The sequence below is a fragment of the Trichosurus vulpecula genome, chromosome 1 (assembly GCF_011100635.1).
Source record: "Trichosurus vulpecula isolate mTriVul1 chromosome 1, mTriVul1.pri, whole genome shotgun sequence".
Taxonomy (NCBI): domain Eukaryota; kingdom Metazoa; phylum Chordata; class Mammalia; order Diprotodontia; family Phalangeridae; genus Trichosurus; species Trichosurus vulpecula.
This window is the reverse complement of record NC_050573.1, coordinates 436,787,591-436,815,081: the sequence shown is the minus strand read 5'-3', so window position 1 is coordinate 436,815,081 and position 27,491 is coordinate 436,787,591. Positions and strand designations below refer to the sequence as shown.

General features: G+C 38.6%; 1 protein-coding gene across 1 annotated transcript in view; it reads left to right on the top strand.

The window, feature by feature from the left end:
- The first annotated feature begins 4,358 nt into the window (after positions 1 to 4,358).
- TENT2 (terminal nucleotidyltransferase 2) overlaps positions 4,359 to 27,491 on the top strand; it is a 115,690-nt gene continuing 92,557 nt past the window's right edge. Inside the window, exon 1 of the mRNA XM_036762649.1 lies at positions 4,359 to 4,526. The gene's annotated coding sequence lies outside the window, so the exon portion shown is untranslated. The remainder of the gene's footprint in view (positions 4,527 to 27,491) is intronic.

Below are 27,491 nucleotides of genomic sequence, written 5' to 3'. Positions count from 1 at the left end.
ATAGCTTCACTGACAGTGTCCTAAAGTGCCAGTTTTCCTGAAACCCTTCCAATGTTGGTCATTTTTCTCTTGTCAGCTTTGCAAATCAGATGGATATGAGAGAAAACCTCAAAGCTGCTTTAATATGCATTGATCTAATAATTTTGGATTTCTCTAATTATGATGATGATGATGGTGATGACTTGGAACATTTTTAGACTACCAATGATAGCTTGGACTTCTCCCTTTGAAAACTGCCTGTTCATATACTTTGACCATTTATCAACTGGTACCTGAAGAATTGTTTTTAACGTTGCTTATTACTGAAAAGTTGATTTGTCCAAAGGGAACTAAAATTTAAAGCATTTAAAATCTCATGTCATTATTAATGTAAGTAAAGGTGGACCTGGAACAAAAGTGTTTTAAATATTTATTACAATGTACAAGTTTGTCCGAATGGGTTTCAACATTCACAGCCTCTATCTATCTAGATGCCAAAAGCAATTACAGAAAAAATTGAAAACATAATGTGTTTGGTACTGTGCCCTGAAGACCAACAGCTAGAAATTTGCCACACACACACACATACACACACGCATATATACACACACAGACATACATGCATATATACATATACACATATGTGTATATGTACGTATGTGTGTGTGTATACTTTGGTAATGGGTTTCATTTAGAAGCAGTTAGGTGATGCAGAGGATGGAAGCCTGGATTGGGAGTCAGGAAGACATGAATTCCAATTCTGCTTACCATCTAGGCAGGTCACTTAACTCACAGCCTCAGTTTCCTTGTTTGTAAAATGTGCAAAATACCAGCTCTTTCCTCACAAGGTTGTTGTGAAGATCCAATATATATAAGGAGGGAATATGTGTGTATAGCACTTTGAAAACCTTAAAATGCTGTGTAAATGTTAACTGTTACAATTTGCCTTCACTTACCTACCCTCCTTAATTTAGCAAAGGCAAGCTCAGCTAGCTGCTTAGCTGGGACAGCATGGCATTGTGGTCCTATTATGGAACTTCACACCAGTGAGTGACCTCTTTTCAGTTCTTGTCCAGTTTGACTAAGAAATATGATACTTAGGTGATGAACAACTTCTCTCTCATTTGCCGTTAGCTTTGGCATAGATTCTGATTACTACAACAAGGGTTTATACGAAGGAAGGAAAAGCAGGAAATAAGCATTTATTAAGTACCTACTATGTACCTGAAACTCTGCTAAGTGCTTTGGAAACATTATCTCATTTGGTCCTTATAAAAATCCTAAAAGGTAGGTGCTATCATTATGCCCACTTTGCAGTTGAGGAAACTGAGGCAGAAGAGGTGAATAGACTTGCCCAGGGTCACACAACTAGTTAGTGCCTCAGATATTCCTGACTCCAAGTCCAGCGCTCCACTATACTACCTAGCTGCCAACAGGGAAGAAATATATGAAATTCTGGATTCTAAAAGTTTTCCGTTTGGTAATATCCCATCTACTTACATTCTTATAAACATACTTCTGTGTGCATATATGTGAATGTATGTGTAAAGTGATCTAGCCTGACTCTCTATAGCATACTAGTCTGTATCGGCTGCCATAGTATTGATTATGTACAATGCAGGTAATCAGATCTTGAGGTTAGGTAGCGCATATCTTCCTTGGTCAGAGGTTCTTTAAACCAAGTCTCAGAGTTCCAAGATGTGCTTTCAGTCTATTTTATCTCTCTCATGTATTCCTGAATGTACAGCTGGAAACAAGATGGCAGAATATCTATTTTAGAAAACTTCATTTACGAGAAGAAGAATAATCAAAAGAAAATCTTTTAGAAATCAACAAATACTTATTGCATGCCTACTGTGTGCAGGACACAGTGATGGGTCCCAAAGTGTCATACTAAAGAGAAATTTCTCATTGTCATCTAGTTCTTATGAGGAAGATGTTAGATAATCACTCTTTATATCCCTAGAAAATTGAAGAAGTGGCATTAAGGTGGAAAGAGTTTTAGTGAACAAGTGAAAGAGCTTCTTGATCTTCAGAGTAACACTTGAACAGGCTACCCAGGGAACTTATAGAGTCTTTTCTCCTCCCCTCTCCTCCCTCGTTCCCTCCCCTCTTTTTCTCTTTCTCTTGATTTACAAAGAATAGAGAAACCTGTACTGAATAGTTTAAGTTAGGAGCCAGTTACCTATTTGAGGTTCTAATAAAACTGGTAACCAAGCAGTCAACAAATATTTATTAAGCATTTACTATGTGCCAAACACTATGCTGGGGATACAAGGGAAGGCCAAAGATTATCCTGCTCTTGAGGAGCTCACAATCTAATGGGATAGTCAAGGCAAGCAGCAGTGCCCTTATGTCAGGTAGAGGCTCTGAAGGATGGTAAAAATAATGCCACTTTTAGGAGGCACATATCTGGTGAAGAACCAGAATGAAAAGTATGCCATAATAGAGTAAGAGAAGTGACATTGTATCCTGGAATCAGAAAATGTAGAAGAAATATCTTTACAAATTCATTTGGGGTGAGGGTGAGGTATGTTCTACTAGACCAGCAATTGGTGAGCAGCAGTAGTAGAGAGAACACTGCCTTTTCTTCAATAGGGTACACTAAACATGAACCAGTTCTTGACTCTGAAAGGATAAAGCAGTGTCCAAATATGCCACTGGCAGACCTACAGCATAGGCCACAGAAGTGGAAAGGAAAGAAAGAAAAATAAAGGAAGTAGGACAAGCTAAAGAGAGAGCAAGAAGGCAGAGAGAAAAGCAAGAGGAGCATACGATGAAAATTGGGATTGTCATCAACAAAAATTGAGCAACAAACCCAGGGACCATATGAACACAATTACAAAACACTTTTCATACAAATAAAGGCAGATCTGAACAATTGGAGAAATAATCAATTACTCACAAGTAGGTCAAGCTAGTGTAATAAAAACTACAATTCTAGCTAAATTAATTTGTTTATTCAGTGCTATACCAATCAAACTACCAAAGAATTGTTTTATAGAGTTAGGAAAAAATGCATCTGGAACAGCAAAGTAATTTTGGTTTATTCACCTCTTAATAGTTATTTTCCCCTTCTGAGTCAAGGGCCCTCAATAGTTCTCCACCTTTACCAGAAGAACTACTGAAATTTTCAGTTGTCTCAATTCTTTACCTTTATTAAAGCTTTATATATAAAAAGGATTCAGTAGTCATAAGGGTCACCAAATATGCAGAGGACCATGAATTTGATGATATCTCAAAAGATCAACTGGTTCAACCTTCTAAATTCACCCATTTAAGATGACTAAATCTTGGATTTTTTTTTCCTTTACACAGAAATATAAAAATCCAACTGACATAAACATTTATTGAATGATTAGCAAAACAGCCATTTTTATTTGATTTTTATTAGAAGTGATGAATTTATGTTGCTCAATCCACACTTACATGGTCTCCCTTATATTCAACGGAACATATCTGCAGGACAACTGATCAGATTCAGTCTATGGTCAGTTGGTCTACATGGGAAATGAACCCAGGATTTTGGTACTTTAACCAACCAAACTAGCCAGGCCTAGACAACCCCACAACACCGGTACTATTGAGACGACTAAAATTAACATTTTTATAGAAAAGGAAAAGGTTTTATGCCAAGGGGAAAATTTTCATGTATAGATCATGACACCTTACCTACATACCACTACTTAGTTTTTTATATTAAACCAAATAGAAATATGGTGCCAAAGAAGAAATAAAACAGTTTTTGGAGAGCTTGCCTTCCAAAGTTGGACCTGTATATTGTTAGCAAATATCCCCAAAATATGGAGTGAAATAGGAAATACTCATTCAGGTAGGAATTAGACTACATAGATTCTCAAGTCACCTTCTAATTCTGACATTCTGTGATACACAGAGACAAAGGAATTGGAAAAACTTCCATGGATTATTACAAAGTGGCCTTTTAGGGTTAATTGTTTATAGACCTTAAAAGGTATATGTAATAAGACTACTATACGAATGCAATCAGCCCACTGGCTAATGTGGAAATATTCTGCATAACTTCAAATGTAAAATGGGTATAATATTTCTTGCTTTCTCAATGGGTTGGGGAGAGGGTGGAGGAAGGGAAAAATTTGGAATTGAAAATTTAAAAAGAGAGAGAGGAAAAAAGAAAGGAGAGAAAGAGGGAAGGAAGGAAGGAAAGGAAGGAAGGGAAAAAGGAAGGAAGAAAAGAAAGAAAAAAGAGAAAGAAAAGACAGAAAGAAAGTAGAGAAAGAGAGAGAAAGAAACAAACTAACAAACCGAGGCAATCCCACTGGAGCTTGTACTTTGGCCTCATGGAGAGGAGAAGCTATTTTGGCTCTTTGCTAAAGGACACATGCACCCTGAACCATGACTAGTATCATCCACTGAGCCAGGAAGAGTAGTCTGCTCAGACAACCTAAAACAGTGACTCTGCTCTCTGGCTCTCTCTCTTCCCATCTGCCAAATACATGAGGACTTTTCTGGGATTTTTCTTGGATTTCCAGTGCTCAGAAATGGCAGTGAGCATACGTGCTACTTAGGTAAGCTAAAGCCTCCTCAGGTCCCTGGCTACCTCTTCTTGTTAGGTGCTTTTTTTTTCCCGATCATAGGTGACATTTCTAGCCTCAGAGGCAACCTCAGGAATTCAAGAATTAAGGGGTTCCTGGGTTCTTCCAGCAGAGCTGAATAGCAGGAGGACAAGTTTTCTGCAACTACACCGTTTTTGGAGAAGATAATCATGGCCAGAAAAATGAGCCCAACCCAAGTACAGGTTTGCCAGAAGATCTAAACCTTGAGGAAATTGTTGGGAAAGTGCAGATCAAAGGTGAAGGTTAAATGACTGCTCAACAGTCCCACAAAATGGCTCAGGTTTTAAGCATCACCCTCCTAAAAGAATCTAATAGGAGGTTACTGTTTCATGTCACCCTGTCCCAAAGCCTATTGGTATGAAGCTCTCTCCTTTTTGGTGGAGACAAAGGCCCTGTCCTGCAGAAGAGGGGCAGGGCCGGAGCTGGAAATAGATTGGAAAGCCTTTTCCAGTTTCCTTTCAGGACTCTTCAGGAAGAGTCCCATTTGGGGATTCATCCAAATCTTTTTCAAGTGAGTCAGGTTGCTGAAGGAAAAGACTCTAGGAAGACATGAGAGGAGCTGGCAGTCTCTACCATGTCTCTATTCCTAGATTGCTACTCTTGAAACTTCAGGGAAATTTCCCCTTGGGACTCTCTCTCTTGGTTGTGCTGGGTTACCTTATTCCTAATGGGAGACCTCTTTCACCCTGTATTGTCTAGTGTACATTCCCCGATGTATACTTCTGTTTTGCTACTGATTTGGATGAATGGGTGTTTTTTGCTATTCTTTATGTGTGTTCATTATGGAACTGGTATTAAGTGGGGAAGGGGTCAAGCCTTCAGTATAGTTTGGAATCCTCCTCCCTCCCTAAAATGACAAAACAATAAGAAGTTAGATGGAACCCAATCAAATCCTCTAGACTAATAATATTTAAGGAAGCAAACAGATACACTTTTAGCCCAGTACACCCTCTCTATAAGGAGAGCAGAGTGGCGGCCTCGTAAGCTCCTGTTTCTCTTTCTGGTGGGAATGAAAGTCTCCTTTGGAAAAGGGTAGGGAAATGGGGAGAGAGAGAAGAGGCTAGTGATGTCTATTCTGCCTCCCTTTGAGCTATATACAAGGATAGCCCCCTCATCACAGCTGGACCTCACTACACATGTGGGGGCCACACTCTCTCCTTACATGTTTTAAGTCTTCATTGATGTGCACTTTTGAATCTTTTACATTTTAAACATTTCTTTTCTGTGGAGGATATAAATAGCTGTTCTATACTTAAATGACTTTGTACAACGAATACTTTTCTGATCCTCTTTGAGGAGACCCTATATATGAACCAAACCTAAGCTTTAAGGTGATGTTTCCCCAGACTCTGGGATAGCAGATAAAAGAGACTGACAATGATTAGAAAGAGCCTGACCCTTCTCTTCAGAGTCCCAGGCTTTGCCTGGGCTGTCTTTGGATCACTAGATCCTACAGCTAGAAGAAACCCTTAGTGGGAGAGGGTACACAAGCCCCACTGAGATGAGTAGTATTTGTTGTTATAGGTATGGGGATGTCACTTCTGAATACTTACCTTGTCTTCTGGAGAAAATTAGGTCAAGGGATAAATCTAGCCTTTGAATCAAAGATCCTTCACCTTGTATTAAGGCATAAATAAGCTTTAGATGCTCCAAACAACAACAACAAAAAACTGCCTCATTTTTTCTTAAGGTAAAACCTTTCCAAATTTCTTTCAAGTTTATGTGTGCTTAAAAGATTATTTTGTCTTTCATTTTACTAACTTAGATAAATAGATATAGATAAGATTGATGAATATCTTTCTTTTCTTTTTTGTGTTCTATCACTTTTTTCATTAATTAATTAATTAAAATATTTTTAGTTTACAACACTTAGTTCCACAAGTGAAGAATATCTTGAAAATACATAAAAGTGATATGCATCAAATAAGGCAAATGGAAACATGGGAATATTTATTTTAAAAATAAATGAACTCTCTAGTTGCGTTTAATTGAGATAAGGGTCTTAAAGTCTGTACAGCAAATATTTTAAGGTTTAGGCAGCTAGGTGGAACAGTGGATAGAGCACTGGGCCTGGAGTTAGGAAGACCCGAGTTCAAATCTTGACTCAGACACCTAGTATCTGTGTGACAATAGGTAAATAAATCTCTCAGTTTGCCTCAGTTTTCTCAGTTGTAAAAAGGGAATTATAATAGCTTTTATCTCCCAAAGTTCTTATGAGGATCAAACAAAATAATAATTGTAAAGCACTTAGCATAGTACCTGCTACATAATAATTATTACATATACACACATTACTATTATTTCTAGTATGAGTATTATTATTAGAAGAAAACAGCTAAACTCATATCAAGAGTGTGAGAAAAGTTGTCACATATAAAATAAGTCAGTTTAGACATTAAAGGAGTAAATAAAATATTATGGTTGAATAGGAGTAGGAAGGTGATGGAAACAAACAGGAAGGAATAGGAAAAAAAAATCAAAGTAACCCAAAGAACAGGACACAAAAAATAATGTAAATGTGGAGAGTATTTTTGCATAACAATACTTAATATTTCATTAATTCAAATGCTAAAAAATGGAACAATGATATTTATTGTTCACAATTTAAATATTTTGTTTCTTTTCTCCCCTTAACCTGAGGTTTAAGCATAAAGTTAGGATTGTCCTTTTTTTTGGAGAAAAAGTGATGTTTTATGGTTTTGTGAGCTATTGGTTTTCCTGCTGAGAATTTATACTCTATTACAAAAATGAAATTAAGTGCATTTCAGAGTGCCCTCATAGCCCATCAATAAGAACATTAAATTCAATATTTGTGTAACACCAGTGTTCTGAGTAGGATAATGTTCTTTACAAATATCCAACTCACTAGTTTTTATGACACATCTATCATTTCAAAATAGTAACATGATTTTTTTCCTCCTCTTTGTAAATAAGAAAACTAAAGCACCATCAATTTCCTGAAGGGCACAGTGCATTAATAATATGGAGGTAGCTAGGTTATGCAGTGGACAGAGCAGAGAGCTGGTCCTGGAGACAAGACTTGAGTTCAAATCTGAACTCAGACACTTACTATCTCTGTAACCAGAGTGAGTCAATTCACATCTGTCTGACTCAGTGTCCACAACTATAAAATGGGGGTAGTAATAGCACTTACTTCCCAGGATTGTTGTGAGGATTAAATGAGATGATATCTGTAAAATGCTTAGAACATCTGTAAGAAATGGCGAACAGGATGCTATCAGAAAAACCTGGAAAGACTTACATGAAAACTGAGGTGAGTGATGCGAGCAGAACCAGGAGAACATTGTACACAGTAACAGCAACACTCTATGGTGATCAGCTATGAATAATTTAAGTATTCTCAGCAAAAAAATGATCCAAAATAATTCTGAAGGATTTATGATGAAAATGCTATCTACCTCTAGAGAAAGAACTGATGGAATCTGAATGCATACATTTTAAAATTTTTCCTTATTTTTCTTGCAATTTTTTGTCTGTGCTTTCTTTCATAACATGACTAATATAGAAATGTGTTTTGCATGATTGAACATGTATAGCCTATGTCAAATTGCTTGCCTTCTCAATGAGGGGGGAGGGGAGGAAGGGAGGGAGGGAAAGAATTTGGAGCTCAAAATTTTAAAAGTGAAAGTTAAAAGTTTTTACATGTAATTGAAAAAAAATTTTTTAAATGCTCAGCATATTCCCTGGTATATAATAGACACTTGAGAAATGCTTTTCCCCTTACTTTGTGGATATATCTAACTGACATTACAAAATATTTTTCACTTTTCTCCAATCTTCTCCATCTTGATAGTTATTAATATGTAACAGGGGTCTGGCCAATGAGCCCTGTGAACATGCGTGCTTGGGCAGCCTAATTCTGGAAGCATCTGATGATATAGAATGAAAGGGCCTGGCTCTCCACTTTAGAGCATTCACAAGCCCTGTTTCCAGTCTGTTTACCATATAAAGAAGAAGAATCTTTTAATCAGCTGCAAAGCCAGAACTAAGAGTCCATTCAAAAGTCACTAACTGGTCAGGGTGTTGCCTCTTTCCTGCCTGGCTAGTGTGAGTGAGGGAAGAAAAAAAGGAATAAAAAAGAAATTTACATGATAACTTTATTATATATTTAAAAGGAATAGCAAGTTGTACATAATAGATTTGTAGCTTAATGTGCAATCATCTTTTTAAAAATTATATCATGGTATAGAAATGCGTGTCTTATTTCATAGCTTAAAAATAAGGTAAATAAAATAAAAAAAATTGAAGGGAATGCTTCAAAATGGGGACTTGCGCAATTCTCATTAGAGAAAGACACACCTGACTGTTCAGAACCCTCAGAGGGAGATGTAGCCTTGCTCTGTGAACTTGTGTGAACAGGGGTTAAGATAAGGAGCTCCAGGAGCTTATGTGAACTACAAATATTTAACACTGTGATTTTTTTTCTTGTTAATGAACGAACTTAGTCAAGCATGTATGCAGTAATTGATTTTTAAGTCAGGATTCTATATCTTAGGACAGGGATGAAGAAATTTCTTTTACCAATGCAGGTCAGCACCTTTTTTCAACTTAAAATCTTAAGCACTAGAGCACTTATCTTAGGAATGGATAATCTTAAGGGAGAAAAAATGCTTTTTTTGAAATGTATTGTTAATACTATTAGTGACATTATATAAAAACAAAACAAAAAAAAAGAAATTGGATTCTCACACCAACAGTTCACCTGGATATCATTGTAGGACTTTTAATATTTATGCCTTTTAGGAAAATATTTAGGGGAAATATTGCATGGGGATATATTTGAGAAAAGGTAATAACAACATGACACTGTTATAAGGCCAGAGAAAACCACTAGAGGGTGTTCAGAGCTGTTCTTTTCCAATGTATTCTTTACATTTTTTATTATGTATCTTTGGTGACATTTAATATTTCTTATATCCTTTACAATCAATATAGAGAGTTCCTCTAAGTCCCTCCTATCTCATTCACCTTTCTTGCATAATTTGCCATACTATACTTCTTGTCACATTACAAAAATGACATCACAAATTTTCCAACCCTTCCCCAGGCTCCCTTAGAATAATTCTTTGCTGTAGAATTCTCTTAGTGTTTTTTAACATGACCTTTTCCAATAGGAATATTTGTTCATTTCTTCTGACATCATTTTCAAATTTGAAGATTCCTTACTGTATTTCCATTAGAAGTAGTGAGCACAATCATGAGAATTATTTAGTGGTTTATAATTTTTTTATTTTCCTGATAATCTACTTGATAACAACTGAAATTTCTACAGACCTTTAAGATTTGACAAAACACTCTTCCCCGTGTTGCAAAATACTCCTAAAGGTCCCTTCCCTTCCTGGAAGTGTTGACCAGAAATATCAATGAGATGCCACGGGAAGGTGAATATCCTGAAAATCCTTTGGTTTCTGCTTCCTTTGTCCTTGAAGAGATTTCTGGTTGGCCACTCTAGGCCATTCTTTCCTCATTAAGAGAAGTGGAGAGCTTTCTGAAACTAAAGCTATTGGTGGGAAAGGGGCAGTAACCAGTTGCTACTTGTGGCCATGGTCATGGCCCCTACTATTACTACCACTGCTACCCAACCTAGATGCAGTGATAAATGCCCTGGAATGGATCCTGGAGAACTGTGGCAGCTGCAACAAAGAACTAAAGTCAGAGACTTGAAATAGGGCTAGACCAGCAGGTTTGAACCAGGGCTTGTGGTAGAGTTTAGACTGGAGAAAGACTGAACTCAATTGACAGATGCTATGAAACCCCTAGCCTTGATGAGACCAAGCAGAAGGTGACTCTGACTCCTAGCACATTCTCTTCACCCTTCACAAGTTTTCTCTGTTGCTTGTGCATTCAAAGCCCTTCCTAACAAATTCCATCTTACCTTTCCAGTCTTCTTATGTCTTATTTCCCTCCACATACTCTTTGATCCAGTGACAGTGGCCTTCTTGCTGTTTCTCAACAGGACCCTCCATCTCTCACCTCTGGCCAGCCATTTTTTTCTTTTTTTCTCCCAGGGCTGGTATTCTCTCCTTTCTCATCTCTACCTCCTGGCTTCCCTGGCTTCCTTTAAGTCCCAGCTAAAATCCCACCTTCTGCAGGAAGCCTTTCCCAATCCCTCTTAATTCTAGTTCCACCTCTCTGTTCAGTATTTCCTATTTATCCTGTCTATAGCTTGTTGTTTGCATGTTGTCTCCCCTCCTTAGATTGTGAGCTAGTCAAGGGCAGGTACTATCTTTTGCCTTTCTTTGTATCTGTACAACTTAGCTCTATGCCTGGCACATAGTAGGCACTAAATAAATGTTTATTGACTGACCTACCTACAAGGATTGGTGTGATGAAAGAAATCCATAAACTTTGAAGCACTATATAAATGTGTCATTTTCATCATCAAAAAATTATTATAGATAAACTTTAAGCATGTGTAGCTGTGAATCTATAATTCGATTATTTTGCTGAATAATAAGATAGCATAGGGTGGTAGTCAAAGTTCCAAATCTGGAGCCAGAGGTCTTGGGTTGGAATCTCAGCTGTTACTACCTATGTGACCCATAGCAAGTCAGTTAACCACTCTGGATCTTAGTTTCCTCATCTAAAAAATGAGAGAGGCAGGACTATATGCTCTCTAAGGTCCCTTCCAGCTCTAAACTCTGTAATCCTACTGTCTAGACTATTAGCATTACAAAGAAATCTATTTTCTTCAAGGAGAACAAAAATATTTCCTTTGGAATCAATTCTTTGCTTTAATGTACATGCAGAAGCTAAGGAGAACTAAAACTTCACAAAGTACAATGAATGAGTATAACATTAAAAGAACTAAAGACTGCAGTGTGGATAGGAAGTCTAAATATGGTCATATCTAAAGAGGAGGCTGTGAATGCAACTATATTTAAATTGGTTTACAAAAAAAAGTATTGACGCAAATATCCGCTTTTCATTGATGTTGCAAAAAATGAGAACATAACAATAAATGGTAAATCTTCTTTAGAAAATACAGAAATGATCATTTCTAGTCCCTGTTATAAGTGTGAAATTGTTGCACAATTAAAAATTCATGTTTAGAATAGGAGAGAAACTGCTTGATTGGCTGCTCAGACAAGGCTTCCTCACATGGTGTCTGCCATGGGCTGCAAGTCTTATCTTTAGCTTTGCAGACTCAGGAAGTTGTCTACATAAGGTAAGGTTCAGAAGAATTGATCCTTGCTAATGAAACTAATGAAAGACTTATTTTTAAAAGCAAAATGTCAGTTTGTTAATTTTTCAAGAGATGCACATACACTTTGACTTCATGATACAACTACTGAGGTCAAAGAGAGAGGAAAAGGTCCCATAAACACAGAAATATTTATAGCAGCACTTTTTGTGGCAGTAAAGAACTGGAAAGAGAATGAGTACCTTTGAGAGGGGAATAGCTAAACAAATTGTAGCATATCAATCAATCGACAACCATTTATCGTATCTACTATATGCCAGCCATGGTATATGAAAGTGTAATGAAATATTATTGTTCTGTAAGAAATGATGACTATGATGAATTCAGAGAAACTAGGGAAGACTAGCATGAACTGATGCAAAGAGAAGTGATCAGAGTAAGAAGAACAATTTGTAAATTGATTACCATAATGTAAAGGAAAGCAATACTGAAAGTCTTTAAAAAAAACTCTAATCAACATAGTGATCACTTGTTACTTTAGAAGACTGACAGTGAAACATGCCTTCTGTGTCTTATTAGACAGTAAAGAAGTGGTAGATTACAGTTGCAGAAAGAGGCATACGTTTTCATACATGACCATTGTATTGATTGGTTTTGCTTAACCAGGGAAGAGTTCTATTAGGGGAGAGGAGATGACAGTGGCATTTTTTACAAGGGAAGAGTTCTATTGGGGGAGAGGAGATGACAGTGGCATTTTTTAAAAAAGCATAAAACATTTAAAAATTTGGGGAGGAGTAGGTTTCTGATAAGATAATTGATACCAATCATTGGTACCTGGCATATTGTTTTGGTAGGTTCTCTTAGAGGAACAACCAGCAACTTGCCTTTTGCTTTAAGGATAGTAATCATTATCTGTAATTGTATCCAACCAAGTTTCCTTTTTATGGAATAGTAAGCACAATTTAGAAAAATTCTTTAGATGTAACTGATGATATGAAGGAAATACATGTAGTTTTAATTTTAAAATGTCCAAACCAGTTGGAGGAGACTTTATACTTTGTTATAAAATTTGGTTTTGATGTTGGCTAACTGTGAGACCACAATCAGGTCACTTGGTATCTTGGGTCTTCTGTCCTTCCCCTATAAAGTAGGAAAAAATGCCTACCTCACAGAACTGTTGTGAAGTCTTGAGTGAGCTATGATTTTAAGAGCATATAAGATGATACACGTAAAGTGCCTTGCAAATCCTGAAGTATTGTATCATTGTCGATTATTATAGTTTTATCTATTTGTTCCTTTCTTTAATGAGGAATTATTTCTGTAGTTGTTGTTTTGGAGATCGATATTTAAGCCTAGAAGACCCTCTCCCTTTCTGACTTTAAAATCAAGGAGGAGTTAGTCAACAAGCATATATTAAGCTCTACATGTCAAGTCCTGAGCTAAGTACTACTGATACAAATGAGGTAAAAATAGTTCCTGACCTCAAGGAATTCACATTTTAATTTAGGGGTGTGAGGGGAGAGACAACATGGAAACAACAATGTACGTATAGGATAGATACAAGGTAAACCAGGACAGTACCTACCTACTTTGTGTAGAAGGCAGGATTTAAGCTGAGTCTTGAAGGAAGGCAGAGAAACAAGGAGACAGGGAAGAGTATTTCAGGAGGGAGAGTATTCCAGGCATGAGAGATAGCCAGCGAAAAGGCCCAGAGTTGGGAGATAGGAAGTCATGAGTGAGGAAAACTATAGAGGCCATTGTCATTGGATCAAAGAGTGTGTAGAGGGGAGTAAAATGTAAGAAGACTGGAAAAGTAGGAAAAGGCCAGGCTTGAAGGGGTTTAAAAGCCAGAGGGTTTTATATTTCATCCTCAAAGTAATAGGGAACCACTAGAGTGCATTCGCTAAGTGGGTTCATTCAGTAAGTTCATTCACTTGTGCTTTAGGAAGGTCAATTTGACAGCTGAATGAGGGATGGGCTGGAGTGGAGAGAAATTTCAGGGAAACCAACCAACAGACTATTTCAATAGTCCTGGAACGAGGTGATAAAGTCCTCCACTAGGGTGATGGTGATGTCAGAGGAGAGAAGGGAGCGTATAGAAGAGATATTATGTAGGTAGAATGGACAGGACTTGGCAACTGATTGGATTGGGGGTAGGGAGGAGTGAGGAGTTAAGATTGCCAGGTTGGTGCAGAACCCACAGAACAGCAGAGGGAAGCAAGGCTCCAGCCCAGGACAGCCTGGATGGTCTCTGGGTGAGGTCTATCCCCCACGGAGCTGGGAACGGAGTGGAGCAGAGCCCAGCCTGAGCGACTTGGACCATCCAGACCAGAAGCCAGGCGGAGGGGGCCCTAGCGCCCTGATTCAGTGAGCTGCGGCAGTTACGAGACTTCTCAACCCACAAACACCAAAGACTGCTGAGAAGGTTAGTGGGAAAAGCTGCGGGAGTGGAAGGAGTTCAAGGTTCCGCTTCCAGCCCCGGGGGCAGCGGAGGTGGGGCAGCTACGGCTGCTGCTGCTTCCGGCTCCAGGCCCACCTGGTGGGAGGAATTAAGTGGCAGATCAGAGCAGGGGTGCACAGCCTGCCGAAGATCTGAGCCCAGTTCGGGTTGGGGGTCCTTGGGGAAGGAGCAGTGCTGGTGCGGCAGAGCTGGCACCTCCCCCCCAAACGTGGAACATAGAACTCTGTAGTCTACAAGCAGTCATACCCCACTGAAAAACTCAAAGGTCAAGTTAGTTGGCTGGGATTATGGCCAGGCAGCGAAAACGCACCGAGACTCAGTCTCAGACTCTGCATTCTTTCTTTGCTGACAAAGAAGACCAAAACATACAGAGAGAAGAAATTAATAAAGTCAAAGAGCCTACAACAGAAACCTACAAGAAAAACATGAACTGGTCCCAGGCCATGGAAGAGCTCAAAAAGGATTTGGAAAAGCAAGTTAGAGAAGTAGAGGAAAAATTGGGAAGAGAAATGAGAAGGATGCGAGAAAACCATGAAAAACAAGTCAATGACTTGCTAAAGGAGACCCAAAAAAATACTGAAAAATACACTGAAGAAAACAACACCTTAAAAAACAGATTAACTCAAATGGCAAAAGAGCTCCAAAAAGCCAATGAGAAGAATGCCTTGAAAGGCAGAATTAGACAAATGGAAAAGGAGGTCCAAAAGACCACTGAAGAAAATACTACTTTAAAAATTAGATTGGAGCAAGTGGAAGCTAGTGGCTTTATGAGAAACCAGGATATTATAAAACAGAACCAAAGGAATGAAAAAATGGAAGACAATGTGAAATATCTCCTTGGAAAAACCACTGACCTGGAAAATAGATCCAGGAGAGATAATTTAAAAATAATTGGACTACTTGAAAGCCATGATCAAAAAAAGAGCCTAGATATCATCTTTCAAGAAATTATGAAGGAGAACTGCCCTGATATTCTAGAGCCATGGGGCAAAATAGAAATTGAAAGAATCCATCGATCGCCTCCTCAAATAGATCCAAAAAAGAAATCTCCTAGGAATATTGTCGCCAAATTCCAGAGCTCCCAGATCAAGGAGAAAATACTGCAAGCAGCCAGAAAGAAACAATTTGAGTATTGTGGAAACCCAATCAGAATAACCCAGGATCTGGCAGCTTCTACATTAAGAGATCGAAGGGCTTGGAATGCGATATTCTGGAGGTCAATGGAGCTAGGATTAAAACCTCGAATCACCTACCCAGCAAAACTGAGTATCATGCTCCAAGGCAAAATATGGATTTTCAATAAAATAGAGGACTTTCAAGCTTTCTCAGTGAAAAGACCAGAACTGAATAGAAAATTTGACTTTCAAACATAAGAATCAAGAGAAGCATGAAAAGGTAATCAAGAAACAGAAATTGCAAGGGACTTACTAAAGTTGAACTGTTTTGTTTACATTCCTACATGGAAAGAGGACATGGATGATTCATGAGATCTCAGTATTAGGGTAGCTGAAGGGAATATGCATATATATATATATATATGTTTATGTATATATATATATATAAGTGAATGTGTATGTATGTATATATCTATGTGTATATATATGTGTGACACAGGGTGAGTTGAAGATGAAGGGAAGATATCTAAAAGAAATAAAATGAAATTAAGGGATGAAAGAGTATCATACTGAGAGAGGGAGATAGGGAGAGATAGAATGGGGTGGATTATCTCACATAAAGGTGGCAAGAGGAAGCAGTTCTGTGGGAGGAGGGGAGAGGGCAGGTGAGGGGGGAATGAGTGAACCTTGCACTCATCAGATTTGGCCTGAGGAGGGAATACCATACATACTCAGTTGTGTATCTTACCCCACAGGAAAGAAGAGGGAGGAAGAAAAAAAAATAAAAGGGGGGAGATGATGGAGGGGAGGGCAGATGGGGGTGAAGGTAATCAAAAACAAACACTTTGGAAAGGGGACAGGGTCAAGTGAGAAAATTCAATAAAGCGGGATGGGTTGGGAAGGAGCAAAATGTAGTTAGTCTTTCACAACATGAGTATTATGGAAGGGTTATACATAATGATACACATGTGGCCTAGGTTGAATTGCTTGACTTCTTAGGGAGGGTGGGTGGGAAGGGAAGAAGGGAGAGAATTTGGAACTCAAAGTTTTAAAATCAGATGTTCAAAAACAAACAAAAAAAGTTTTTGCATGCCATTAAAAAATAAGATACACAGGCAATGGGGCGTAGAAATTTATCTTGCCCTACAAGAAAGGAAGGGAAAAGGAGATGAGAGGGGAGGGGGATGATAGAGGGGAGGGCTGACTGGGGAACAGGGCAACCAGAATATACGCCATCTTGGAGTGGGGGGGAGGGTAGAAATGGGGAGAAAATTTGTAATTCAAACTATTGTGAAAATCAATGCTGAAAACTAAATATGTCAAATAAATAAATTTAAATTAAAAAAAAAAGATTGCCAGGTTGGTGACTGGGAGGATAATGGTATCCTTGAAAGCTAAAGGGAAATTAGGGCTAAGTAAACCTCCTTTTATTCACCATTGAATGACCTACAAGTATCTCATTTTGTTTTTAACACTAAGCCTAAACTAGCAGGATCAACTTCAATGAGGCCTGCCTCTAACTAGGAACTTTGATTCTTTCCTAGAAATTTGAATGCAGAGTGCATAATGTCTAGGCTTTTTTTGCAACTTGTACAACATGGACTCCTTTGCACAAAAGAATGGATTGACTTTATTGATTTAATCATCTAGATTTATCTTAGCTGTTCTATCTACTCTATATAATATCCTATAATGCTTTTGTTTTAATTTTTACTGCTGTTAACTTGCCCTATTGTTGTTTGACTTGGATTATTATGATGACTCTATGATTATTATGATGATCTATTGTATATGAACAGTTTTGAGAGCTGGAACCTCTGAAGAGATTTATCAAAATGTTCAATGGGCACTGAACCAATTGGGCACTTGCTACTGTTGAATTATTATAACATGGGCAGGCTGCCTAATGGGGTGCTCTGAGTGGCATGTCTGAATTTTGAATCAATCCCAATGAACCAGTATGAGCATTTTCATAAATTTCAAGCTGGAAGGGTTCAACCCCTCCATTTTACAGATAGGGGAATTGAATGGGGAAATATTAAAGAAATGACCTCATGGAGGTGGTAGAAACATTTCCATGATGATTCAATCATTTTCTATCCCTACAAAAGAGGTGGCTTCCACATTGTTGATCCTCCAAGCAAGCAGATTTAAGTTTAGGACAGCCTACCTGTTTGGCCTTTACTACCAAATGCTAGTTACACAAAAGATCATCACAAGTAGTGAATAGCAAATCAACTTTTTTTATCCAAGCAAATAGCAAACAGAAATCTGAAAAATTATACAGATTAGAATATACCAAAAATCCACAAAGTGAATGAGCTCTCCTGCTGGGAGCAAGTTATCTGAGTTCAAACCAAGAGAGATACCACATTCCCACTCAGTGGGGAAAGTTCCCTTAAGTCTCTGTGGAGACCAACTGGAAATCAGGGATGTGTTGAGGAACTGATTTCCCCTATATATTTGTAGCTTGCAAAGTCTCTCTGTCTGTCTCTCTGTATATCTTGAGTCAGTCCTTAAAAGATTCTGGTACCACCTATATCTTCTCAAAGAATAAATATCTTTCCTTTTTAAAGCTCTCACACTGAAAAGCTCTCACTCCCTCTAACTGAAAGTTTTGCTCAGCATTATCTCCATCATTTCAGAGTCATGCCTGAACAACAGCCTACAAAATTTCCCAGGTTACATGCTTATATAGAACAGTCCTACATGGGCTTGTAAGTGTGCCCCATCATCAGATACAAGTATTGTTTAATGTAACTTGCAAGTCAAACCACAAGCCAGGCCAGCTCCCTTTTCACTCCCCTCAACCAAATGTGATGCTCAGCGGTCTGAGGTTATAGACCTAAAAGCAAGGAAATAAAGATAAACCCCAGGGGGAAGGGAAATCCTGCAGATCAAGCCAATCTCTGTAATACTTTGACCATAAAGGCTTTGGGCTCACTGTGTTAGCTGACATAGGCTTGGGTAATCTACCCTTTGGGGAACAGGAACAAGCACTAATTAGGGTTGGTGGAGGGGTGTAGCCCAAAAGAAAACAGATCTCACTCTAGACAGGACTGCCTAGTGATCCAGTATGTTTCTCTTTGTTGGAATCATTGAATAAAAATGAAACCAAGGACTGGTGTGTGTGTGTGTGTGTGTGTGTGTGTGTGTGTGTGCATACATGTGCATTACTTTATTTTTCCTTGCAAGTCATGCCATCACCTTCCTGACATTGTGGTCCTTTTTGAGAACTAAGGACGAATAACAATAACAACAACAGAGGACAACATTATATTCCCAGTCCCTTAGGCTCGTAATGTGGGATTCATCCTGGACTTCACCTAAGGAGAGCACTGTGTCACTGATCTACAAAATTCTGAGATGATAGAGATTGGCTCCCTACAGCCCTTGTAAAAATGGAGCAAAATATCTGCTCCTTCTGGTTCAGCCTCTTGCCAATCCCCAAGCAGATATTTCATATGACTGGACATGTGCGCCAATGTCATGTAGTAGTCATGGCCACCAATATTTTTCAGCAACTGTATATAATGTCTTAAGTAGGACCCCATGGCTGGCCATTGCCTGAGGAGGTGTGGGTTCCCCCTTGGTTGAGGTCTTTCAAGAACAAGATGGATGAAGGAGATCAAAGGAGAAGGACCTACATGTACAAAAATATTTATAGCAACTCTTTTTGTAGTGACAAAGAAATGGAAACTAAGAGTATCCATCAATTGGGGAATGGCTAGACAAAGTATGGAATATGCCATAAGAAATTATAAAGGGGATGGTTTCAGAGAAACCTGAGAAGAATTGTGTGAATGTATTCAGAGTTAGTGAGCAGAACAAGGAGAACAATTTACACAGTGGACAATAATATTATAAAGACAAACAATTTTAAAAGACTCAGAAACTCTAGTCAATGTAGAGACCAACTATTCACAGTTCCAGAGAACTTAAGATGAAGAAAGCTACTTGCCTCTGAACAGAGTACTGAAGGACTAAGAAAGTGTGCAGAATGAGACACATTTTTGACGTGGCTAGTGTATGAATTAATTTTACTTGACTATGCAGATTTTAAAAGAGTAATTTTTTTTTACTTTTTAGTAGGAGGAGATGTAGGAGGGAAAAAATACATGTGTGTTAGTTGAAAAAAATGTATTATAAAAAAGAAAAATGCTGGCTAATCACATCCTATATATTCCACATGGTCTCTGTAGTCTCTTCTGACTCTGAGATTCTATGATTCTTCAAGGTTATGATTCCACTAAGTCAGAGCTTTGAGTTATAGAGAGAAGTTCTAGTGTGGTATCTGGACCAATGTTGACACTCATAAAATGAAGCAAGAGGTGTCATAGGATCATAGATCTAGGACTGAAAGAGACCTTAGAAGTAGTCTAGTCTGGCCTTTAACCTCTTAGAGGTCATCTAGTCATCATTTTACAGATGGGGAAACAGAAGCCCAGAAAAGTTGAGGAACTTGACCAAGGCCACTCAGTGAGTGGCAGAGGTATGGCTACCCTGCCTGCCTGGTAGAGAACTGAAAGCCCTCACATCTCCCTATGATGTTCTCTTGACCAGGGTAGAGAATTCACTCCTCAGCCAGAGAATTCACTCCTCAGACAGTTTTATGATTCAAGGATGATTTTGATCACCAAAGAATATCCTCAAAACCCTTTAAGTGGTTTTAAAAATCTTAGTTTTTATGTAAGGGTAGGGGGGGTGAGTTGAATCAATTGCCCCACTCCACTTGAAGTAAGTGTCAAAATGCTCTAGCTTGATACCTTTGTCAGGTGAGAATATTTATATTGAATCAATCACTCCATCAAGAGTACTGAAAGGACTAAAATGCTTATATGAAATGAAATAATATTATACAGGAAGTGCATCGGGACTTGCTGAGAAAATTCAGCCCCATTCTATAGAGCTTTATATCAAATAGCAAGCTAGTGAGGGACCCAGAATTCTAGGGTCTGCTATATTCTAGAGGAGAAAGTAGTCCAGTTAATCCCCCAAGAGGTAGTCACCTGTTTCAGGGGTGGTTAGAGAAGATTCCTTGCCTCTTCCCCTCCCCCACTTCTTTTGACCAGAAGAAGATGTTTCAAAACTTCAGAAATTCTGTAAGACTTGTCTTCTCATGGGCATCCTAGAAGCATCCCCAGAATAGCAGTGGCTGTCGACAATGCCTGTATTAAGAGCCAGGGACAAATGAATTATACTGGATAAAGGCAGCTTCAGGGCACTACAAGCAACCCAGCAGAAAGCTGCACCATACTTAAAGAGAACTTTATGAGTACTCCATGAAGGGGAGAAAAGGACTTCCGGCAACTAGAAGTTTTGAGTTACTCCTTTGCCACATATACTTTCTAAGCCTGAGCCCACTTTTCCCTGGACTCTGTATGTACTTGTGGGAGAGTGTGCACCCAGCATAATGCGGATTTTTGTGCCAATTTTTCTTATATACCACCACAGTAAGTAACTGTTACTAAAAGCTAATTAAGTCTGGCTGGCTAATTGATATTAGTTGGTAATCACTGGAGATATCACACTGGTAGGGCATTGTGAGCAATACTACTAGAGCAGAGGTACTGCTCCTAGTGCCCCTAGACCCATGAACTTGGATTAAAAAATTGTATCTTTTTTCAGTGTAATTGTTTTCCTTTGTAAGCCTATATATTTTATTTTATGCATCTAAAAACATTGTTTTGAGAAGAGGTCCATAGGCTTTATCAGATTGACAAAGGGATCCATGACACACAAAAATATGAAAAGTTCTTGTAAATAAGATACCCCGTCTGAGTAAGCCCTAGAACCTTGAGGGGAGAAGTGAGCACTGGCCCTCTGAGGACCGAGTCTGCCACGGCAAACCCAGATCCTGTGCTACATATGTATCATCAGCATCAAAAGAGCAACAACATTTAACAAGCTATCACTGTATTCAAGAAAAGAAGTATCCATTTTTGATGGGAGTAACTATGTTTCTAAAATGGTTAAAAGTCTTATCTCAGATCCATTTGTCCCCAGGAAAAGGAAATGTGCAGATTTCAAATACAATCCTTATTTCCAGGAAACAGTAAATACCTTCACTCCTAGGTATTCTGCACTACTCTTAATCACAAGGCCCTATACCAAAGTGTCTAGCAACAATCAGCCTTTTACTAGTCAACAAAATCCTCTTGTCAAATTTTGTCAAACTGTCAGCCACAAGATAAAAGCCCCTAATTCACTGAGAGGGATCTTTAACATTAATATATATGTATGTATATATGTGCATATATACATACAGGTAAATATATAGGTGTACATGCATATGCACATATACGATATAAATACATATTATATATCTCAATATATACATATCAAAATATATTTCTATGTATATTGAATTTTATATATATTTTAATATATATTTCAATGCTTGTTTGGGAGAAAGTTATTTTGATGGTTTATAACAGAGGTCAGCAAACTACTACAAGGTTTTATTTTATTTAAAAATATAAAACCTATTCCTAGTTTTCCCTTATAAAAACAGATGGCAGGTCCTTTGGCCATAGTTTACTGACCTCTGATTTATAGCAACTATAGTGGGCTTTAGTATTGGGTTTAGTTAAATACTGGGTTGGATATTCAGAAATCAGTTGGAATTTTTTTTCAAATAAATGCATATCTTAAGAAAAAGCTGAATCAATGAAAACATGTATTCCCTTTAGTTTCTTCTCCTTAAATTTGAAATAACAGAAATTAAAAAATAGCAAATGGAGGTCATATGGATAACTTTGCTGACTTCAAAAATCAAAGTCTACAATCTCCTTCATCAGGATTCTGATGGAAGTTTTAAAAGTACCCTCAGGATCCTCAAGAGGCAGCCCTGTGTAAAACACAGGAGTTACTGAATGGGCAGAATTTCAAGATGACCTTCATTGCCTTCACATCTTTTTAATATCCCTTATTTTTAAACTTTCAAATGTTTACCTCCTGTGACAGTTCAGTTGTACTGTTCAAGTCATGCCTTGAAAGGGGGGCAGCCTGGCAGTGGCCCCTCTGGGATTGGGGGAGAAGTTGGGCCCTAGGAGGAATGTGTCATGGAACTGATATCTTGAGGGGGTGGCAGCCTGGGATAAGGGGAGGGAGCTGAACTGTGTTATGTAGCATAGGTCAAGAACACTGAGATGGTGTTACTGGTGTACTGGTAAATGTTTAACAACTGATTCTACACACACACACAGTACCCAGGACACGTTTTAAAGTTTAATCCGCATAATTAACATTTCTCTATCATGTTCTTAAGTCTAAAAAAACAACAAACAACAAACCAAGCGTTTGCTGATTTCCAAGTACTTCATTTGTTCATTTTCAGCATTTGCCAGTTTTGAGGAGTAAATGTTCACAGGAGAGAGCCCCTTTGAGTGGGCTCTAGCTATCCCTGAGATGGTCTCATCAGATTAAGGAAGGCAGGAGTTAGCTTGCCTTCCCTCTTGGTTGTATACTCCCCAGCAAAAAGCCTGATTGTCTCACCCTTGGTGTGACTGCCAGAGTTACTCCTGGGTAACAAAGCTGACTAGTTTGAGTTTCTCAGACATATAAAAGGAAGTACAAAGCAGAAGTGGGATGGGGTGGCTACATATGCCCATGATGGCATGATCTGGAACTGGTGACCAGGAAACGAGGTGGAAGCTTGGTTCTGGACAAGTTAAAGCAAAAACTCATGTATCAGAGACCGGGGTGATTCCCACAGTGTGAGTCCACATTTCCAATGGGGAAGAGGAAGGTAGAATTGAAAGTAGGATGTGCACTTCCTGCATTACATCATTATGTATTTGATTTACCCCCTAGCAGTTTGCAAAGAAAAAAAAATACTCACTTGAACGTCCTTATCTCCTAGCATTCTTGAATGGTAGCAAAGGGGAAGTGAACCCCTCTGAGCTTTTGCCCTCCCTGCTGACTTAGAAGTGGTAGTTGGAACTTGACCTATTAAAGAAATAAGAGGATCCTTACCAGAGGATTGGCCTGCAGCTGAAACATTAAAGGCATGCTATGAGAAGCCAAGAGAGCTGATCCCTGTTTAACCCTACCATTGGCATGAGTTGCTCAGACAGCATAGATCCAATGAGAATGGAGAGTATCCATTTGACAGTCAAACCCACTGTCCCCTTCTCCCAGTGTATTCACCTTCCCAGGGAAGTCTAATATTTACTCAGAACTCACTCATCCTTTAAAAACCAGCTTAAATGATACCACCTCCTACTAATTAGCTGTGCAGTGAAATTGCTGCCTTATCATATACGGTCCTATTATTTAAGTATTTGTGCCATATAGTTGAGCATTTATTTAAGTAAACCTTAATGAGCTTTATAAATATGAGTTGTTACTACATCACCATCACTGCTACTATCTCATTCACCATCTAGGGCAGGGGCTAACTAGGCACAGAAACCACAGAGGCTGCTGACCTTTGCCAGTCCCAAACTTTTTCCTGACCTCACAATTTGCCTTGGGTTCATTGCTCTGTGGTTGCCCATCTCCTCAGCAGGGGAGATAGACTCCCAGGGCTCCAATTCCATTCCCACCAAAAATAGGAACAATTCCAGTTTTGTCTCTAACCTAAAGATTAGGGGAGGGAGACAGATTGGAAATAAAGAAAGGTAGCCAGAGTATAAACGTGAATCAGGTATAGAAGAAGAAGTTTTAATTCCATAGAGAAAAAGAACACTAAGAATTTTTTTTTAAATCATAGGATGCTTATAAATTGAGAGTCTAGTTTTTGCTGTTGTCCAGTTGTTTCAGTTCAACTCTTTGTGACCCTGTTTGGGGTTTTCTTGGTAGAGATACTTGGTGTAGTTTGCCATTTCCTTCTCCAGTTTATTTGACAGATGAGAAAAGCGAGGCAAACATAAGTGACTTGCCCAGGGTCACAAAGCTAGTAAGTGTCTGAGGCCAGGTTTGAACTCAGGGAGAGGAGTCTTCCTGACTCCAGCCACAGTTCTCTATTCACTGTACCACTTAACTGCCCATGAGTCTAGTGCATGAATCTAACTAGAACATTTGCAACAGAACTATCCACTATTCATTTTATAATTTACCCTGAGTACAGCCAGATCAATGGCTAAGTGGGCTCTTTTATTTCTGAAGGTTTCTCTGTGGCTGACTCCCTCTTGGTCAGTCTGCTGTTGCCACCGTAATTGCTGTCATAGCCATTATCCCACATGGGAAGTGGGAAAGATTTTGAGATCTCATAAGGCCTTGAACCAAAAGGAAAGAAGACACAAGTAGCAGGTGGCCCCCATCCTAGAGAAAGGCTCACCTACTGGGCCATGTATTCATGGTTGGGCCAGATGAACAGAGAAGGCATTCCCAGGAGCTCAGACTTTCAGGTCTTAAAAAGTTGTCCTTACACCTCAGGGCTAGCCAAAAGGAGGAAATTGAACAATGGAGACAGACCCTTTAGTATATCCATGGAGTTCCAGTTCAACAACCAACAGGAAAGGCCCCCACTTCCATCATCCATTCCCAAGAGGGTATTCCACTCAACTGTTTTATTCTTGCATGTCATGTCCTCAACTGGATCATAGGTTCTTTTTGAGTAGAGAATATGTCTTATATTCATTTTTATATAACTCCATATTTCTTGCTTGCTTGATTTTTTCCTGTGGTGAAATTAACCCAGGCAATGGCTTTAAATTCATGACTTATAAAAGTATTAACAACAACATTCTTATAAACAACAACATTCCGACTTCACAGAGAGGGAAGAATTCTTGAAAATTCACAATGTGTTTCTATAGAGAAAGCTTGGGTAACGAAAGCTTTTAATATCAATTCAAATAGCTAGAAACTCTAAATAGGAGCAATTGGTGTCTTTCGTGGGGATACTTTCATAAAAATAAAATACAGGGCATTTCTTATAAAGAAAAATACCCAATAGTTGTTGATATTAAAAGCTTTCACAACATGACTACTACAGAAGTGTTTCGCATGACTATACATGTACAACCTACATCAAATTGCTTGCCTTCTCAATGATGGTGGGTTGGGAGGGAGGGAGGGAGAGAATGTGGAACTCAAAGTTTTAAGAAAAAAAGGTTAAAAATTGTCTTTACATGCAACTGAGAAATAAGATATACAGGCAATTAGGTATAGAAATCTATCTTGCCTTACAGGAAAATAGAAGGGAAAGGGATAAGAGAGGGGGAGGTGGGGTAGAGATAGAAAGGAGGACAGATTCGAGGAAGGGGTAATCAGAATGCACGCTGTCTTGGGGTGAGGGGAGGGGAGAGATGCAGAGAAAATTTGGAACTCAAAATCTCATGGAAGTGAATGTTGAAACTAAAAATAAATTATTTTTTAAAAAATATCCAGAAATTACTTAAAATAAGAATTTCCTGATTATGATTTACAAAACTATCAAGTGATATCAGAAGCCCAATCTACTGAACCTAGTGCTATATATCAGGCCTACAACTTAAATTTAAAGTCTGCTTGATATAGAATCAGAATTATGAATATGTCTCTGAAGAATCTTGCCCTAATTTGCCACAAAGAATGTATATAATTAAGAGTTGACTTTATCTAAACTATCACATGTGCAAAGCACTCTTACATATATTTCTTCATTCAATCTTTGTAAAACACAGAGAGGTTGGCACTCCTGGTACTATAATTCTCATTTTACAGGTGAAGAATCTAAGGCCCAATGAGATGAAGTGATAGGCTATTGGTCACACTACTATCAGGTCAGGGAAGGCCTGAAATTCAGATCTGTCTTTATTCCATGTCTAGCACAATTTCTACCACCCTATACTGTTTCTCTTACTCATACTACCTGCCACACAATACTACAATTACAGTCGTGAGGGTCTGTGGAAAATTATGGCAAAGTTTGGTTGCCCACAGAACTTAATCAATATAGTATGTCAGTTTCACGATGGCACGTTCTAGATAATGGAAGGTGCTGTGAAGAGAAATATGATTTTTCATATTAATCGATATGATACATGTAATGAATATACTAATAGATGAGATTCTCAGAATTGCCTCTTCTGGCTTGAGAGTCAGATTCAATGCAGCTTGAAATGATCAGTCAAACCCTTGACAACATTTATGTAAACACTTCGTTCTTGTGCTGTGTACCTTAAGTGAAGAGAATCAAAGGTTGTGGAACCTGTTCCCCTCACAGAACTCTGGTCCTGCACCCCACTAAGTAATGATCCTCAAAATTGGAGTAATATTGCTCCCACAGGACTCCAGAATTGTTATATTGTCTTCCACTGGTGGGTTTTTGGGGGCACCTAGGTGGTACAGTAAGTAGAGCACTGGCCCTGGAGTCAGGAGGGTCTGAGTTCAAATCCAGCCTCAGACACTTGACACACTTACTAGCTGTGTGACCTTGGGCAAGTCACTTAACCTCAATTGCCCTGCCTTCCCTCCTCAAAAAAACCCAAACACTTGTGGGTTTTTTGTGGGAAACCACTCTGGCCCTAGGGAACAATTGTTTTTAATACACTTCCCACCCCCCACCCCCATCTGCCTCCCTTCCCACCTGTGATTTATGTATATAATCTCTGTCTTCACTTTAGCAAGGTGGGATTCTAATCAGGAGAATTCCTGATTTGCAAATTTGTTCCTCATAATGAAACTATTAATTAAATAGTTACCTGATTATTGGCACTTTGTCTCTGGCCTGCTGTTTCATCATTCTCACATTAGAGACTAGCTCAGTAAAATACCACACTGAGGTAAATTATTTAACTTGAAAAGGCTACAAGCCAAGACTAAAGTAGACGGAGAGCTAGTGAATGAGTTTTTAATTCAGAGATGATTGTGCACTTGATGCAGCTTCTGAGGCTGAGATGCAACAAAATATGGATCAGTTCTCTGCTGCTTGTGATAATTTTGGCCTAACAATTAACTCCAAGAAAACAGAGGTTCTCTGTGAGCCAGCACTCCTCTCATACATATGTGGAACCATTAGTTACAATAATTGAAGCATTGAATGCTGTGGATAAGTTCACTTACCAGTATACTTTCCAGGATAAACACATAGATAAGGAGGTTGATGTACTCATTTCCAGAGCCAGATCAGTGTTTGGGAGGATCCAAATGAAAGAATGGGAGAGAAGAGGTATTAGACTGCCCACCAAACTGAAGGTCTACAGAGATGTTGTGCTGACTTCATTATTGTATGCCTGTGAAACCTG